Source organism: Ambystoma mexicanum, chromosome 5p (genome assembly GCF_040938575.1).
Source record: "Ambystoma mexicanum isolate Mex_15411 chromosome 5p, UKY_AmexF1_1, whole genome shotgun sequence".
NCBI lineage: Eukaryota > Metazoa > Chordata > Amphibia > Caudata > Ambystomatidae > Ambystoma > Ambystoma mexicanum.
In genome coordinates, this window is record NC_090930.1 from 322,317,263 (window position 1) to 322,331,485 (window position 14,223).

The window sequence follows — 14,223 nt, forward strand, 5'->3', positions numbered from 1 at the left end:
GCGCACAAGGTTGCACAGTGTGCGGGTAGCATGAGTGAAAACCTTGGCACCTAGCTATCTTGGTGGTCCCTCGTTTTCAACCATGAAACTAGCATGGATCGGAATTTCAAGTAGGGCATGTCTGCTCTAAGGTTGGGAGGCAAGGAGTTCCAGAGTCTGGCTGCTTTTACTGGAAAACTGTTACCTCCTATGGTGGCAAGTATGAAATTTGGGACAGAGAGGCAGTCTTTGTATGCAGTTCTGAGGGGTCTCGAGGATGTTTGTCTATGGAACCTGTTGATCAAATAGATCGGGCGGCATTGTTAAGAGATTTGTGGGTTAGAGATGCTGTTTTTAGGAGGATTTTGTCTCTAGTGGATAGCCAGTTGTTCTGTTGGCTGATTCCTGAGATGTGCTCTCTTCTAGGGATGAGGATGCGTGAGGAGCCCCGTCCTGCTAAGACTAAAACAATGCACACTTTCGAAACCAGAAATCCCCGAAAACTCACCGTAGAGAACTTCGCCCCTATCCTTAACGAAACTCTTGAAACTAACTCAGTAACCAGCAGCAACCCAAGTATCATTGCTGACTACTACCACAAATGCCTCACCCTTACCCTGAATCTGTTGGTTGTCTTCATGTCCATCACTCTGGCTTCAGAGCTTCCAGAAGCACAGAAACTGCTCTCCCGAACAGCCGTGAAGACCTGCTCTCCAACCTTGACTCTAACACTCCCTGTGTCCTCATCTTGCTTGATCTCTCTTCTGCCTTTGACACTGTCCACCATGCCATCCTGCTCAATCGTCTCTGTGATAACCTGGGTATCACCAGTCAGGCCCTGGTGTGGCTGACTTCTTTCCTCTCTGAATGACCCTCACAGGTCCAACTTGGGTCCTTCCTCTCTGCTATCATTTTCTCTACCTGTGGTGTTCCCCAGGAACCTCTCTCTCTGGCTGTTCAACCATTACCTGGCACTTCTTGCCCACCGCATTAGTGTCCCTCCCCTGCCAGTCTCACATACCTGCACTGCCTGCCTGGCAAACCACGCTCTTGGGGACTGTTTCTGTATCCCTACGGTTCCCCCTACCAGCACTTGAAATCTAATGTATGCACTTACCCTTGCACTTGCCACTTGTTGGCTGTTACTTTTACTTAGTGTTAATGTCTATTCCCATGTACTGCACTGTCCCTGCCCCCATCCCGTGCACTTGCGCGATCTGAATTACACCTGGCCTATTAGGATCGCTGTCTGTCCTCCATTTGTTCCCCTCCCTTGCCTCGTCGCACCTTGAAACACTTGTTTATAGGCGCCTTATAAATACCATATCATATCATATCATATGGGCGAAGTAACGTCCATTGCAACTAAAACGCGTCGAACTAACAAATAGAACCATTTCTGGTTTGACGAAGAACTAGATTCCCTGAGAAGAACCAAACACTCCCTTGAACACACCCATATCAAACATCCCACCCCCGAATCCGCAAAAGCATTCAAGGACACCAACAGAATCTATAAAACAGCCATCAACTCCCACAAAGCTAACACATACAACACACGTATCAGTAACGCCTCATCAGATTCCAAAGAACTCTTCTCTATTCTTAGAGAATTAGAAAATCCCACTCCAATCACAACCCCTACCAATTCTAGCAAAGAATGGCGTTCCACCATTCAAGACGCACTCTCTGCTAAAATTGCTCTGCTACAAAACAAAATCTCTACCAAAAGACTGTTATTAGCGGATTAAAACACCTTAATCACCAACCCACTTGCCACCCCCACTGAAAATCCAAACCCCCTATTCCACTTCATCCGGGTCACCCAAGAACTGGTGCTCGACACTATCTCCAAACTTAAGGCCTCCAACTGTAAAGGAGATAGCGTCCCAGCTAAATAAGTGAAAGCATGTGCATCCACCCTCAACCCCACCAGTACTAACTTTGTCAATTCCTCCTTCAACACTAATGCAGTCCCAGCCAGAGTTAAAGAAGCCTGGGTCACCCCACTTCTAAAAACAAAACCTACACTGGATCCCACAAATTATCGGCCAATAACAACAGTCCCTTTCTTGCTTAAACTCATAGACAAAATAGCATACACACAAATTCAATCACATCTCGAACAGAAACAGCTCCTAGGAACTAGACAATGAGGCTTCAGGCCAAATCATAGCACAGAAACGGCCCTCATGGATCTCAAAATCCAGATGGACACTATCAGAGATTCAGGGAAACTCTGTATTCTCTTGCTGGTAGACCTCTCTGCAGCATTCGACCTCGTGGATCACGATAATCTGTGCACATCACTAGCCAATGACTTCAACTTCTCCAATGACACCACTTTATGAGTGAAATCTTTTCTGGCTGAACGAACCTCTAGAGTGACCATAGGCAAGGAAGCTGCTGATCCCATACCAGTACCCATAGGAGTACCACAGGGTTCATGCCACTTCCCAACACTCTATAATGCCTACAAAAAACTCCTATTCTCTACTGTAGACGATATGGGTGTCATCTACACCAACTTTGCAGATGACACTCAGATCCTCATACCTATCTCAGGGAACTACGACCTTGATACTTTAACCATTAACAAAATATACGCCATCATCCAAAACTGGATGGCGCTGAATAGCCTCTGTCTCAATGATGAGAAGACAGAAGTTCTCATTGTGGGATCACCAACTAAAATAGCTACCCTTCATCCTGATTACGCTTCTATTAATATTGATGGCACTCTGATCCCAGTTCCCAAGCAAGTAAAAACATTAGGTGTATACCAAGATGCTACCCTGACTATGACCAAACATATCAGCATTCTGTCTTCATCCACGGATAATACATCCAAATTTATCGCAGTCTACAATTCCTGACACAGACCAACTGCCTCACCCTGGCTAGAGCCCTGGTATTATCTAACCTGGACTCTAGCAATGTGCTGCTACTAGGGATTTCCAACACCAACCTCAGCAGATTGCAATTTATGCAAAATAAAGCTTTAAGGGCAGCATTAGGGATAAAAACATGCAATCACATCTCCAAGATCAGGAAGGATGCTCACCGGCTACCCATCAAAGCCAGAATTATCTTTAAAACTCTATGCATTGCGCTCAAATGTCTTGCCAAAAAAGCCACAACTTATCTTAACAACAGAAAAAAGAAAAAATTAGAACACTGAGATGTAATGACAGTCAATATTTAGTGTCACTCCGCGTCAACAATACTAGAGCAGGGGGCAGCAGCTTTCATGTCCGAGCACCTAAACACTGGAACTCCCTCCCAATCAACATCAAAAAACAGACTTCTTTCCCCGGCTTGTCTGTAACCACGCCGTGATACCCCAGGGTCTGGGTGTGTAACAAATGAAAAAATAAAAAATAAAAAATAATAATAATTACATAACGCAAGGTTTTTTTTAGAAAAGTATACGTTTTTGTATATTTTTGAATTAACAGGTGCAAAGATGAACATGAAGTATACAGATGGAAGCAAACAAAATAGTCCCTTTTCTGCGGCGACGCATTTCGAGGAGTAAATCCTCTTCTTCCAAGGCCAGTACGGACTGTTGAGAAGAAATTGAACAAAAGATTCAATCAACTAATTGTCAATAAAGAATCACTAAAAGATACTCATTGCAATGTAGTTATATCTAAATTTCATTTTAGAATACATAAATTGGAGTAACACAGCTTCTAACCACAAAAAGTATCCTACCTTTCCTGGGTTAGACTGCTGTGTGAAGCTGTCATGGGTGGAAACACTTATCTTAATCCGGCAACAAGCCTGCACTGTGTTAAGGATTTTAAAGGGGCGTCACACTCCAGGCCAGGACTCTTTATAATGGCCAGGGATGCAGCGTACAATCAAAACGCTTTTACATTTTTGAATGTGGATTCAGCTTTGAGAAGGCAGCCAACCCGTCTCACACCCCCCTTAACGTACAACCTGTGTCACAATGGCCATGAACCACGCCGGTGTGTAATGATAGAATATGTATTTATTTGTAAAGATGAATAAAATCAAGCACATTCAATATAGGGCAACAATCACCAGGGAAATGATACAATGCACTTAGTTTAACATTATAGCATAAGATATACAATGCACAATTGAAAGAAAGCAAGATTACTTTTAGAGTAGTGCATTCCCCCTGCAACACTTCCTCAAATCTCTGTTAACCACAATTGTGGGTGGAAAGGGGTAGCAAGGACTCAGGTATACTATGCAAACATCAGATTGAAAATCTGAGTTATCACCCCTGAATGGGAGGAACAAAATTGGATTGAGCCCCTTTGAAAAATTTGCAAAATGGCAGTCGGAATTACTAAACAGTTGTTATACATGTGCGGTTGAATGGCTAAGGCAAAAATGTGTATGGCACAGTGCAGCAAGAATCACACGTGGCACAATTGCAATTGTTACGTTTCACCGGTTTAAAATAGCAAAACAGCTTGGAAAAAGAGCTAAACAGACAAAATCAGAATGCGGTTTTAATGCTAAGGTACAAAGGCACGTAGCAGGTATGGTATGAAAGTAAAAGGGAGATTCTGGATGGAGGACAGTAAGGGATTCTTAAAGGGAAAGGAAAAATCGGCTTTCTAAAATGAAACACTTTCACAGGCAACTCGGTTTTGTTAGAACAAGGATTTATTCTACTGCAACTATATTTTTAATGGCTAGATTGTTAAAGAAAGAAGGGTTTACCGGTACCGGTATTTTACCGGTACCGGTAAACCCTTACCGCCTTACTACGAGGTCCCTTTGCGGGTTGGTGAATTTAACGCCTGTTTTTTGCTGGCGTTAAAAACCAACCCGCAAAGGGACCAGGGAGCTAATTACAGTACCACAATTTGCTGCACCATAATTAGCGCCTTCCCCATTCCCATAGAGTCCTATGGGGCAAAAATGGGAATGGGGAAGGGCAATGGGGGAAAGGGGAATTACCACCCCACCAACCTTGGAATAGGGCAGTAATTCCCCTTTCCACAAAGGCGGTGCCGGTATTTTACCGGCATGGACCAAGGTGCTAACAGCACCTTGGTCCACCGCCATCCGTGTAATGAGGCCCACAGTGCGCAAGAAGGTTACTTGCAAGGTCAACCTATCCACGCCACATTCAGCTCTATATGGGAATTATTTAAGTTATTTAAAATAGTACTAAGGACTTACACAAAGACTGAAATGATTTGGAAAGCATTGCGCTAACACATGGAGATTAACACAGATTTTCCTAAGGACAGGATACACAAAGGATTCTGACAATTTTAAGGATTTACTAGGGTATTTATAGGATTTCTATGGGATTGCACATAATACCAGGTAACAAAGCAAGGGATGCAGTTTTTGGTTTTGGTTACTGGAGAAGGGAAATACAATAAGCACTTGACTGGAATAGTTTGGACAGCCAGCCGGGCCTCGGGACATGGGACAAAGATCTGGTCACTTGGTAAACAGCTGGGCACTCTCGAGAGACACAGCGGGGCGACTGTGGTCTGGCCTCAGTAGACAGCGGGCGCATCAGCTGGGCAAACCAGGTAGCTGGGCAAAGCAGTTAGCTTGGCAAAGCAGTATAATCTCATAAATGTTCAACAGCCTTCTCCCCTTTTCCCCTGAATTATTGGGATTTTTGTAGGGTCTAATTCTGGATTAGAGGTTCAGCCTGGGTAAGAGGTTTTGGCTGGATCTGCTCTCAGTTACCCAAGGCCTGGCAGTGGAATCTGGAATCTTGCAGGGTGAATGTGGAATGTCCGGATCTATGGATGCTGAGTTGGATTTTTGAATCTTGGATTTTTGAATGTCCTGACTGTCTGTATGTCTCCACATTATATAGACCGGATGACATCAGAAGATTTTTACTATCTGGGCAGAACTAAGCTAGACATACCTTGAAATTGCATAGGTCAGCCTGTAACTGTCGCTGCCTCACTGTAAGCAGACTGGACTGAAGGAAGTGACTCAATTTTAGTGTGTGTGTTTTTATGAGGTGCTTTGTTCTACCGTAGTTACTTTTGCCAAAATGAGTTATGGAGCAAAACACTTATATTTACAAATGTCATCATCAGGAAAATTAGATAAGCAGATTCCCTATTTCACAAGGGACATTTCTGTCCAAACACCAACTTTGTGCGATATTGCTTTGTTCTGCTGGCAATCTTTCTCCATTTCCATGGAAAACATTTCACCTACAATTCTACAATTGTCTACATATATACATATTATTACTGGGCATATTTTCATTAAGTTGGAAAACTGTACCATGTAGCCTTTCCCCAGAAGTGACATTGTATTGGCGTTTGCGTCCACCACATGTCAGAAAAACAAACATTGGGCCTCATTACAGGTAGGGTGGTCCGGGAATAACAGTGGGGGTAAACCCACTGCCACTGTTAATTCCGACCGCCGATCCCAAGTCCTGCAGGCGGGAGGTGGCGTTCACGCCAGGTCAGACCTGGCGGGTTTACCACTGCCCGCCTGCAGGCGGACGAGGAAACACCGGCACCATCCCTAATGGGGATTTAAACCATTCCGCCTCCGGAATTCCTGGGACACCGGGGTTGTAATGCCCCGGTAATCCTGGGAATCACGGAGGTGGAATGGTAATACGAGTCCGACGGTAACCAGGTGGTTTTACCACCTCGGTTACCGCCGGACTCGTAATGAGGCCCATTGTCTTATTTTAATGGTGCCAAAGTTACATTAAAACCATCCTAATTTCCCATTACTGTGTCTTTAGGTGACTGAAATAAATAGTTTGATATCAAAAATCCTTTAAATCAAACAGATGGCATCTGTCACTAGAGGGTGGTCCTTAAGATTTCCCCAGTCATCCTACCCCCTCTGTGTCAGCTCTGGGCAGCAGGGCTACCATAGCAACCTTTCATTCTGGCAGCTGAAGAGAGGTGTCACCAGGAATTCACACTTGCCTCTGACAAGGCCAGTTCCCCTGATCCACTGTTCCTGGTTGGGGAAAAGCCAGGAAGTCTGAAGAGGTCACACATTCCCACACCATGACCCATTCATAGTTTGTGGGGGAGATTCCTGTCCCAGGAAGGTTTAGTGCCATTTGAATTTCCTGCCCAGGCCCCTTTATTCTGCTGTTTTCAAACACACATTTTTTTCTTTCTTACTTTTTTTCACAGAAACCAATTCTTTAGTAAATAAGTATAATATACACTTAACCCACCCCAGTTCCACACAAATAATGCTGTTTCTGTGTGGATATTGGGATGATTTCATATTTTAGCTTTAAAAGTGTCCTTTCATTGTTTTTGCAAAGCAAAGTAACACAGGTTAATATTACTTGTCATTTACATATGTGATTTTCCTTGCATCTTCATTCTGCACATTTCCATAGCCCTGGTCAATTTCCTATACACAGGAATCTGTTCCAGTAAAGGGTTCTTTGGAACTGACATAGGCAAAGGGAGAGAGAGAGCTTTTTGTGAAGAGTTTGCCTGTGTTATTTTGTTGCAAAGGTAAAACACTTGGTGTACGGCCTGAAGTAAATTTCTCTGCTATTTCATAGATTTTACTTGACACACAATGCCTTTCAGGGAGGACTGCCCTCCTTTGCTGGTGTATAACCTGAAGATGGATGGGCATGAATGTGTCCGATCCGCAACTAAACTGTTTAATGTTGAAAAGATGGAAATAGCATCAGTGCACAGTCATCTTCAACACAGAACATTTTCTCTTTCAGTTAGAAATCTTGAGCTTTCAGCATAGCAGCGCTGCACACGGCTGCTTTTGAATTCTTCTTTCTGGTGCACATGAAGAAAATAACTGCAGCAATTCTCAGAGTGTTCTATGTTTCATCTCGCCCCATATGTGCTCAACAGATCCAGCGCAGCCATTGTTTTTGTAACTGCAAAACACAGTTCGGTGGTGCAGGGAATTTCTGCTGGGTTGGTTAATGTACCCCACAGAAGACACCTTTAAGGTCGTACCAAACAGGGAACAGAAAAGTGAGTGACCGAATATATCAACAGAGATAGAATAGGAAATTAAAAGATGGAAGGGAGAAAAGGATGACGCTGATGAGGTAAAGCTCGTACAGAACAAATGAATGGGAGGACAGATATTGCTTAAACTAGATTGGAAAAGTATCAAGGAAGTTAGGCAAAGGGAAGATCAAGATGGAAAAGATAGGAAAGACAAAGAACGAGAAAAAAGATTACAAGAAGATGAGCGAAAAATGAAAAGCTGACACCGGCGAGAACTTCTGTATCAAGAAGAGCAGAAGAAGAAAGTGCACAAAAACAATGGAAGCATGATAACAGACAGAGGGCAAGTGAAGAACGGGATAGACAGGACAGACAGAAAGAAAGAAGAAGAGGAATTGCAGAAATGAAGAGATAACAGGATTCAGATGTGAAAAGAAGAGGAAGAAAGAAGAGCATGAAATGAGAAAGAAAGAGGAAAGAGGAAGATGAAGAATTAGAACGAAAAAGGAGACAGCGAGAATGCGAGATTAATCACATTCAGAATGAATTAATGGAGCCAAGACCAGTGATACAATGGAGTAATATAGAAGAGTTCCTCCAATTACAGGGAGCAATGCCAGGACTATCTGAGGTTATATTAGATGAGGATTTCGATACAAGGAACATTGGAGATAGGATTGATAAGGTCTATCAGGATTTAAGAGAAGGAGGAGAATCACGAACTCGTGGAAAGGGAAATCGATCGATAATCTCCCAATCACAAGGTGAAGAGGGAAGCTCACTTTGTTTTGAGCATAGAGCCTGTCTTTAAGCAAGCTAACTTTAGATAAAGGTGAAGGAGAAGAAAGCCATACTAGTTGAGGACTAGACATGTCCGATGAAGAGATGAAGAGAGGGAATCCTTCAGTGGGTAGAGAAAAAGTATGTGTGCCCCCAGAGGAGGCTTACAAGCAGACAAGGGAGTAAGATGGTCTGATTTAGAATGACCTAAGGATAGGACACTAGATCCTATTGCATGCCCACAGCACCCTAAAGGACGATTGTATAGTGAAAAGGGAGAATCGGCACCTTAAGAAAATCGGTTAAGGTCTCTGCCAGGAAGACGTTGATCAGGAGCTATTGTTCCTACCATGGATAGACAGACGATGGGAGCGGATTGCGAAATAGGATTTTATGCAATTCCCCCTGTTAGAAAAAGGAGGGGCGAGACCACAGTATATTCCATGGCCGCAGATGGACAAGGAAAATTTAAGGTGTAAACTTCCCAGATTAACGGCGGTTGTGAGAAAATGGATTTAAGAGTTAGAGAAAATGACCGGAGGAAACAGCTTAGCAATAGGGGATATTAAGGGTCTTTTAGCAGCTATTCTTGGGGAAAGAGCAGATGACATTTGGACAAGAGCAGGCTATTCGAGTGTCACAGCACAAATCACGGTGCACAATTGAGCACCATTTAATAACTGCAAGGCATATGTTTGGAGGGCCTTTACAGTACAAATTCCTGATGTATCAGATATGGGTGCGATTATGACACGAAAAATGAAAGAAGATGATGATCCACTTGCTTACATTTAGGACATTCAAGAACGCTGGTCTCTTAAAACGCGCAAGCCATGGAGTAAAACAGTGGTGGTATTTTACCACGTTTTGTGTCAGGGGCTGCCTGAGCCAGAACAAAGGCAGCTCAAAAACTGAGGCTGCTGATATCAATCCGAAAGGCATCCGCCGAAACTGATGTAACCCTTCACTTGATGATATGCAGGTGTTAAATCCAACGTCAAAAAAATATTGGCTGGACCTATTGTAGAAATCAATTCCTGTATATTTGGTAGTGGATGCCTTTCCAGGATAATACACTTGCTCAACATTCTCATGTCGATGCACAACCTAATCTTTCCTGAGCTTTTCTTGACTACCACCATTGGTGACACCCATTCAGAAGCATCTATGCATTCAATTATCCCTTGATCCTCCAAATGTTTTAGTTCAAGTTTAACTTCTTCTCTAAGTGATAGTGGTATATTGCATAGTTTCTGAGCAACTAGTCCAGTGCCTGATTTGAGCAAAATGTGATGGGTTACTCATTTTACACATCCCATAGCATTTTCTTTGAATATTTCATCTTGGATTTTCTCCAAACTCTCCATATCTTCCGCTAATAGCACTGAATCACTCGTGTTGGGATCCAAACAAACTTTTAAAAGTCAACAACAAAGATGTCCCATTCTTTGAAACATAGATGCAACCTTCCGCCTGTCTTCCATTCAAAATTAATACTGCACTGAACCAACCTATCAACTCTATTTCTGCTCCACCATACGCCCTTGGTTTGATATCTACCTCATTCAGATATTCTGGTCTGCAACTCCTCCATATTTCTTCTGAAATCAACAAATATTTGGCTCATGAGTCTACCATCATCCCTACGGGATGTCCATTCACTTCAATGGTTGCTCTTGGGCTATCAATTTCTTCGCCTTCACCTGAAACCATAAAGACATATTCTTCTTCCTTATCTTCATAGTCACCACAAACCCAGTTTGTGTTTGATGATCCTCGCTTGCCTCTACAACACCTGGCAAAATGACCTCTTCCTCTGCAGTTTCTGCAGATAATCTTCAACGCAGGACATGTCACACTACTTGCGCAATGTGACGGGCTCCCACATCTATAGCAAGTTCTTGCCAGAGCCCTCACTCTTCCTCTCTGTGCATATCAACCTCTATTTTGGTGGTCTACTTCTTTTCATCTATTTCTGTAAAGGACATCTCTCTTTTCAGACCTTGACCTGTTTTCAAACCTTGTATTCCTATCCATTAGACGGTAGGTGTTTGCTCCTTTGAGCTCATTTTCAATAGCTGCAACTATATTTTCCACAACTGGTTGTACAGCACTGACCACTGCCTTGGTCGACATTTCTTTTAGTCTGCTTTCTAAAGTCTTCACACATTTTTCTGTATGTTCTACTTCTTTAGCCATTTAAACTTCATCTAATGAGGGATCATCCTCCGCCCACAGTTTTTCTCTGACTTTACTGCTCCCACACTCGAACATGAACTGATCTCTCATCCTTTCTTCCAGCTGTTGATCAAATTTACATGTTCTTGCTAACTTTCTCAATGCTGAAACATACTGTTCCACTGAGTCACCCTCTTCTTGAACTCTCTTCCCAAATTTGTATCTCTCCAGAATTGTACTGATTTTTTTCATAATGTTTGTTCAATTTTTGAATTGCTTTCTCATATTCATTCATGTTACCACTTTCACCTGCTGGAAAATATGGCAAATCTTCATACTTCTCTTGACCAGCTGGTCCGAGACAGTGTAGCAATAATGATTTCCTTCTTTCTACACTGTATTTGGTTCCACACACCACACTGGCATATTTTTCAAATACTTTGAGCCACCTTTTCCAAGACAATATGGGTTCTCCTATATCAGGCATGAACATTTGAGGGGCTGGTACACCATGCATGGACATGTCTCCACTGCCTCTGTGAGCCGTGTTGCCTTATTCTTGCTTTTAATGTTATTTCTATGTGATGTGTGGTATTATCTGAATTTCTCCCTTGCACTGTACTTGTTGTCATCCACTGAATAAGAATAATGACTAGTAATTGCTTACTGCTAATTTGCAAATGTATCCAGTAATTCTGTTATCGACGTACTGCTGCGAGTATGAGGGTGATCTAATTTTGATTTTCATAAGTACTGCTGTGAGGATGAGGATGATCGTATGATGATTACCCAATATTTCAATAATGTACTGCTGCAAGTATGAAGAGGAGCGTGTGATGAATACCCCTTAATTGGTAGATGCCTGACTTTAATGTACTGCTGCGGGTGTGAAGAGGAACGTGTGATGATTACCCCTTAATTGGTAGATCCCTGACCTTATGATGGCCGGTGAGTCAGTTGACGCGTGATTTGCTTATCAGTGCTGTCGATTACAAAACTTTACTTATTCAATATGCATGCGCGCAATCATTTCTACTTCTTTTCCTTTTATTTTGATGGCACCTTTCATCATACATTGCTGCGTCCCTACCTGTAGTCAGCCGGAGATCCTTCTCAACAGCCGTGGAACTTCCTCGTCGCTACTGAAGTAGGGGCTCAAGCAGGTAAGTAAATGGGACATATTTTAATTGTCATATTATTATATTGGGAGGGTAACAGTAGTAGCTTTATAACGGTTCTTATTATTACACTATGTAAACATAACTATTTCTAAAGGGTGTAACATGGAGTGGGGAATGGGCGCATCCTTCATCGGCTTCTTCGTCTTCCTCTCTCTAACCATCATTCTCCCTCCCTCCGTGTGTTCCATTCCTCGCGTCTCTCTCTCTCTCTCTCTCTCTCTCTCTCTCTCTCTCTCTCTCTCGCCTCCAGCTATCTCGTGCTTCCATTGATCCAGATGCTACAGTGTTACAGTGGTAGGAGGAAATCCTTTCAAAGGTACAGGTGTATATATGTATCCACAATAGGACAGCTCACAGGGTGACTTGATGTGTTCAGTACTATCAGTGACACCAGACCTCCAAGAGGAACCAAGAGTTGATGTGACGATAGTAGGCAAACCCTTTTCATTTTTAGTTGACACTGGGGCTAACCATTCATTTATACGAGAGGGAAAATACCCAATGACGGGAAATGCCATGAATGCTCAAGGATTCTCTGGAGACTGATGAATTGCCAGTCTCCATAGGAGAATTTGATATGTCTGTTCCAATATTGTATTCACGGCAGACGCCAGTTAATATTTTGGGAAGAGACTTCATGACAAAACTTAACATGATGATTTCCTTTACTGATGAAGGTATAGTGTGCTCCACTCCTGGGATACACTATATGAACGTGGGTGAATTTATATTGGCATTTACAGGGCAGGTGGCTCTGTGAGGTGTGCCAATAGAAGCCAAAGTTTTCCTCTATGGGGTCTGCATTCTGTTAACATGGCTACCTGGTTTAGTGGGAAAAATTATGAGGATACCTGATGAATTTCTGTTCAGGCCACAGGTACCTATGGAAGAATAGGGGGGACAGACAATCCCTTTAGAATTAGATGCAACCATAATACAAGGGAAAATGGCAATGCTTGAAGGCACAAATGACAAGGGTAAATCATAGTGAACAATAATTGCCATTGGGGAAGAGTGCAGATTGACTGACATCACTGACAATGACATGTTTAGAGATGATCTATCAGATGATGAAGTGGCATTCTTCAAGAGCATTACGTATTGGATCAGTATAGACAAAAGGGAGATTCCACAGTGCGTGGCAATAATGTGACAGCGCCCAGCATTATTTGATGAAGACTTGGAGAAAGTGCTAAGAGTTTTATGGGCTACAAGCCCATGTGATGTAAGCATGTTGAAAGGAGTAGCAGAGGTCAAAATAAAGCTGAAACCAGGAGCAATTTTACCTCGAGTGAGGCAATTTCCAATGTCGCAAGAGGCAGATGAGGGCATTTGTGAAACTATAGCAGCATTGATGAACCAAGGTGTTCTGGTACCGTCAGAGCCATTGTGTAATACAGCGGTGTACCCTGTGAAGAAATTAAATGGAGGGTCGTGGAGATTCATACAAGACATGAGACTGATTAACTAGATTGTAGAGTCCGAGTTTCCTTTAGTTCCAAACCCGGCGACAATACTATGTAGTATCCCATTGGAAGCACAATATTTTATGGTGATTGATTTGAAAAATGCATTTTTCTCAATTCCTTGAACACACACTCACAAAACTTAACTTCCTTTATGTTTTGCCAAATTCAACTGAAACATACTAGGCTGCCCCATGGGTACTGAGAGTCCACATCAATCTTTAACAGAGTCCTGCAGATGGACCTCAGCAATATTGATTTGAAAAGCACTGTGATACAGTACGTGGATGACATTCTGATTTGTAGCCTGAGAGAAGATAAGTGTAGAAAAGACCTGATTCAATTAATACTAAAAAGGGGGAGTGGGCAGAAAAGCCGGGCGGAACACTGCGCTTGCACAATGAAATGGACACTCAGAAAGCAGCAAGTGACTGGGAGTTGTGGATATGTTGCCCTAATACTCCACGGTAATAATAAACTAAAGAGCGTTTTCCAGTCTCGCTGCGCCAACTCAGAGTAGATAGACCCTGCTTAAATTGCAGATTTATTAAATGAAACAGTGTACAGCCTGACACGTGTTTCGAGCAGTCCTTGCTCTTCCTCTGAGGCTAATATGTATTAAATATAAAGTATAATCCAACAAAAACAAAAATATAGCACAAAAGAAAAATAAATTAAAAGAAAAATATTTTT